This window comes from Thamnophis sirtalis, unplaced genomic scaffold (assembly GCF_051295495.1).
Source record: "Thamnophis sirtalis isolate CommonGarterSnake01/CBP01778 unplaced genomic scaffold, rThaSir2_p1.2 scaffold_2, whole genome shotgun sequence".
NCBI classification, from domain to species: Eukaryota; Metazoa; Chordata; class Lepidosauria; order Squamata; family Natricidae; genus Thamnophis; species Thamnophis sirtalis.
In genome coordinates, this window is record NW_028261382.1 from 19,903,143 (window position 1) to 19,909,139 (window position 5,997).

The window sequence follows — 5,997 nt, forward strand, 5'->3', positions numbered from 1 at the left end:
TTTTGTCTTGATCCTTTTTTTAGAAAAAAAAGTTGCACATCCAGACATAGGATAGTATGAGGTGTCATCATTTTTTTGAAAATTAAAAGCTATTTCACCACATGCAGGGGGTATTTTCCCAAGTTAGCGTCTGGGAAAAAGGCAAAACAATGTAGCTCATGACATTTCAAGAGAAATGCACTTGCAAAAATCAACTGAACAGAAATCCCCTAAAAATTCCATTAAGTTTTAAATTTAGTCCTTGGAATCCAGCCCAGGAATTGTGTCATTTATGACCTTGATAAATACCAAGTGTCCTAAGACTTTGTTTATGCTTTTGTACGATAAGCCCTCTGGAAATTTTCTTTGAGAGGCCTAAATGAAAACTGTTTTGCTTTTAGCACACCCAGATATTAATTTCCCCACTTTCTGTTCAATTTTTATTCTTTATTCAATACATATTTCACACTGTTGCCATAGATTTTGTTTTGCTTAGCTTATTTACACCTTTAATATTCTCTTGGAGGCATGGTGGCGCAGTGGTTAGAATGCCATATTGCAGGCTAATTCTGCTGATTGTCAGGAGTTCAATCCTGACCAGCTCAAGCTTGTCTCAGTCTTCCATCCTTCCGAGGTGGGTAAAATGAGGACCCAGATTGTTGGGGGCAAGAGGCTGGCTCTGGAAACTGCTTAGAGAGGGCTGAAAAGCACTGGGAAGCGGTATATAAGTCCAAGTGATGTTGCTATTGTAATATTTTCATGTTGTCTACCCTGTATAACTTGGTCAAAGAGCAGTGATGTGATTCTAATGAAGAATATGTTTGAAGGAACTGCTTGCAATTTATTAAGTTTCCTTCTTCTGGCCTCTGTGCAAATTCAATCAAGCAGAACTGATGTTGCATCTCAAATAATCCAAATGTAGCATGGTTTTATATAAAAGACTACAGGAAAACCCAACATAGAGCACTCACAAGATGTGTCATTTTATGTGGAGTGTGTTTTTAACTCTGGAGTCTAACCAAAACTGGTAGAAAAGATATTCCCTTAACCTGCAGAACACGCTGCATTTCTTCATGTAAAACCTTTAGTTAATTCTGCCTTGTCTATTGGTAACGTTTTTAATATCCAGCTGCAATCATTCCTTTCACTGCAATAACTCACTGAATTGGAGTCTTCTAAGCGATATAAGTTATTTCATTTTAAAGACCTGTCCTTGTTGCTTTGGTGATAAATCATATCTTTTTCAGCCACCTTTTTCAGGCTGAAAGAGCTTTAAAAATGAATAACTCATCGGAGGTTGTAGCAAATTAACATGGGAAAGAAGAAAAAAAAATCCAAAGGTTTGTAGAAAGAGAGCAGCAGGCAGGCAAGACTGTTAAGAGCACACATGAGTTTAATCTAAAGCAAGCAAGACCAATAAAATACTCTTGAGATAAAATCCAGGGAAGAGCTGATAAAGGTAAATGCATTTTAAAATATTTCTTGCAAGTTTGCAAAGCACAATTGTGTGTGTGTGTGTGTTTGTGTGTGTGTGTGTATTCTGCCACTACTGATAATAGTATGTTTAAACAGCAAAGTACATCGGCTTTGGCTGATCTAAAAATAACACAAAATTCCCTACTGCAAAGCAGCTGTAAGGTTTTGACAATATCTTAACTTTGCTCTCCACACCAACTCAACATTATTCTTTTTCTTCTTTTTGCTTAAATGAATTTGAACCTGGCAGATCATAATTACTTGGTAAGCCTTGGTTTAGCATAGCACAGTTTAGCAAAACAAATGTGAATCCAGTGGCTAAAAGGCAGATCCATATGACGGATTTTAAAAAAGAGCAGCTTCAGATGAAAATATCAATTGTTAGTTGTAAAGTTGTGTCAGACCCATTGCAACCCCATGGACAATGTTAACCCTCCCAGCCAAAGGTGGGATTAGCCAGTTCTCCGAACTGATAAAAAAACTTAACCGGTTTGTGTGAACCACTGTGAACTTCCCTGTCATTGCAGAACTTTGGGAGATCCAGATAACCTGGAAGTGGTGAGGCATGATGGAAGTTGTAGCTCAGCAACACCTGGAGAATCGTAAGTCCAATGGTGGGCTTCAAATAATTTAACCAGTTCTCTGCCATATTAATTGGCTGGGTGGGTGTGGCCAGGGGGCGCGACAGCACTCAGCCTCCTGCAGCACTCTGCCAGCCAAAACGAGGCACGGAGTTAAATACAAAATGTGGGCTTTGCTTTGTGACATTCAGATCCAGTGAGCAAGGAGTGTGAATTGCACAGAAAATACAGTTTTGTTTGCTTATGAAGAAATATCCCCAAAGTCAGATGTAGACTGACTTATAGCTACACGCCTCCCCAGCAAACAGCAAATGTTGAAGCTCCAGGTAAAGAGGATTCATTTTATGAATGAGTAACCACAGGTTTGCATTTTGGAGGTTCCTAAAGGAATACTGGAAAACTCTGTATTTTAAAGAACATTTGAGGGAGGGGTGCACAATAGCTCTTCTCTGCCTGAGGCTGTAAAGACCCGGCACCAATCAAAACAATTTTTGTGAAGCAACTGATCAACACTGACACAGAGAAACCACTAGTAGATGAAAATAAGACCAAACTCCACTCCCTTCTAGTACTGATGATGTTCTCTAGTTTGGTAATGAAGCATCTGCAAGAGAGCAAGAGAAACACCAAGCTCAGAGACCACCAAGGACTTCACCGTTCAACCCTGAACTACAAATATTGTCTTTTATCGATAAACACTTTTTGGTTAGAAGGACTCAGAGCCTGCATTATATGAGATGGCTCCTGGTGGATTTCATTCTAAATTTTGATATGATTACTGTAAGTAAGGAATGTAGAATTATAATGGCTATTTGATCCTTCATACATCAAAAAAAATACAAAGCTAAGAGATAAAGAAATGAAAAAAGATTTGAAAAAAGAAAAGGCTCAGAAAGGAAAAAGAGTGAAGAAAGAAAGGAAAAGAAGGAAAACTGAAAAAGAATGACTTCCAACTTTCTTTGGTACAGATATAAGTAAAAAATATATCAAACTCTTATTCTAAGATTAACATTTGTCTACATTATTTCAATAATCCTTATTTAATCATCAAAGCCCAGATCAACTTTTCATTTCAGTTTCTCACAAAAAGTCCAGTAATGGTTCTTATCACTTTAATCACTATTTGTTAACGAAACCACAACTGATTTATTAAATTGCACCAAACTCTAAATAAAATAGGAATGGAAAACCCTAAGCTCTAGTGTCGACCTATGCTTCTCAACTTTGGCAACTTTAAGGTGCATGGACTTCAATTCCCAGCATTCCCAAGGCAGCATGAAGTTCGCCCATCTTAAACTTGCCAAGAGTGAAAAACGCTGATCTACAGATAGGGATTTTACCATTCCTCTTTTACTGGTTCCTACTTATTTATGAGCAATCATAATGCAAAATCCCCATTTCAAATTCACCCTACAGCAGGGATCGGCAAACTTAAACACTCAAAGAGCCATTTGGACCCGTTTCCCACAGAAAAGAAAACACCGGGAACCACAAAGGTCTTAACTGGAAGCCCCCTGTTCAATTCTGGAGCTGACCGGAAGTTTGGTTCCCCCACCATAGAGTCTCCTCCTAGTGCTGCGTACTTTTTCCTCTACCTATCATAACCGAAAACCTTATCAGTTGTGGAGATAACTGGAAAACCCTCCCAGCCAGAGGTGGGATTAGCCAGTTCTCCGAACTGATAAAAAAAACTTAACCGGTTTGCGTGAACCAGTGTGAACCGGGTGCAGCCCATCTCTGCATAAGTCCCTCCAATGATGGTACATACAACAGTCAAGGTACGACCAAGTCAAACAATAAACCACCACGTAGTCAAAGAACCACCCAGGACACTCCCACCAAAGCTAACAGGCCGAGCCCCTTTTATATAAACAGAATAAAACCCACTCCCTTCCAACACTGATAAAGTTACCTCATTTGGTCATGAAACATTTGCAAGAAAACCAGCACATTCACAGTCCTCCTCCTCCCTTCCCCACCATTCCCTTCCAGCATTGATTATGTTACCTAGTCAGGTCATGAAATATCTGCAAGAAAACAACCAAACTCAAGAGAGCAACAAGGACCCCATACTACTACTACTACTACTGCTACTACTATTACTATTCCTCCACCTTCTCCTCCTCTCCACAAACCCCACTCCCTTCTAGCACTGATGATGTTACCTACCTGGGTCATGAAACACCCTCAAGAAATCAACCAAACTCAAGAGAGCAACAAGGACCCCATACTACTACTACTACTACTACTACTGCTACTACTATTACTATTCCTCCACCTTCTCCTCCTCTCCACAAACCCCACTCCCTTCTAGCACTGATGATGTTACCTACCTGGGTCATGAAACACCCTCAAGAAATCAACCAAACTCAAGAGAGCAACAAGGACCCCATACTACTACTACTACTACTACTACTACTACTACTACTACTTCTCTTCCTCCACCTTCTCCTCCTCTCCACAAACCCCACTCCCTTCTAGCACTGATGATGTTACCTAGCTGGGTCATGAAACACCCTCAAGAAATCAACCAAACTCAGAGAGCACCAAGGACCCCACAGTCCTTCCGCTCCTCCTCATTAACCCCACTCCCTTCTAGCACAGATGACGTTACCTAGCTGGGTCATGAAATGCCTTCAAGAAAACAACCAAACTCGGAGAGCACCAAGGACCCCCTAGTTTATCTCTGGGCTGCAAATATTCTCTTCTATCGATAACACACTGCATCATTAGGCAAAGTGTTCGTCTTAGAACACTGCACAAAGCAAGTGGCATCTTATTAATTTACATAGGACTGGTTGCTGTTATTGTTTTTCACTTCCATCTGAAGAGGTCAGGAAGGACATCGGAGTCCATTAGGAACCTGGCCTCCTTTCTCGAAAACAAACTCGGGAGCCTTCTGAACGCAGCCATTTATTCAGCCCATCTATTTCAGCTCTCTGCTTAATTGTCTGTTTGCTAGAGCAGCGTTGTCTTAATGCAGCTTCAAAGCACCACAAAGACAGATGCGTGGAGTGCAGCAGTCCAAACATTGATTTTAGTGGTAGGAAAACCCTGTTAGGCTCTATTAAGTTTAAGAACTAAACTCTGGAATGGGGAGGACAGGCAGAGCTTAGCTAACTTGAGTGCCTGCCCCTCTCGCTAAGAAAACATTGGATCCTGGAGAGGGAAAGAAATTAAAGAGGCAAAGCGGATAATCCTCCCCTCATCGCTCTATGAGAAGGAAATAATTTAAAAGGGGACAATTTAGTTAGAAAAAAAACATGATCATAGAAGATACTCTCTGCAGCTCAGGTTTGAACGTTGGAGTCCTTGGTGCTCTCTGAGCTTGGTTGCCTGCCTACACTTCATTACCCAACTGGATAACATCATCAGCGCCTCCATGATGTCCTACGGCAGCACTGATGATGTTACCTAGTTGGGTAATGACATGTCTGCAAGAAAGCAATCAAGTTCAGAGAGCACCAAGGACACCTCAGTTGTTCTTCCTCCTCTTTCTCCTCCCCTCCCCACTCAAAAACCCCGCTCCTTTCTAACACTGATGATGTTACCTAGTTTGGGTAAGAAAGCAACTCTACACTAAAGTTCCCTCATTAATTTCCCAATCAAGGAACAACCAGAGAGAAAAACCACACTCCCACCCACATTGGCAAGACAAACCATTTGTACATAAAGAGAAGACAAAGCCCCTTCTCATCTAGCACTGATGATGTTACCTAGTTGGGTAATTAAACATCTGCAAGAAAACAACCAAGCTCAGAGAGCACCAAGGACACTTTATCTATGGCACATTATTGTCACAGATTCATTGGAACCAGTGTCACTAAAAGGGCTTTTTATAGAAAGACAATTTATTTTATTTTTATTTATTTATTTCGTCAAGCTTGTATAAGATAACAGATATAAGTATAAACATGATTATGAATACAGGAAATTGATATGAATAAGTGGGGACAGTAGG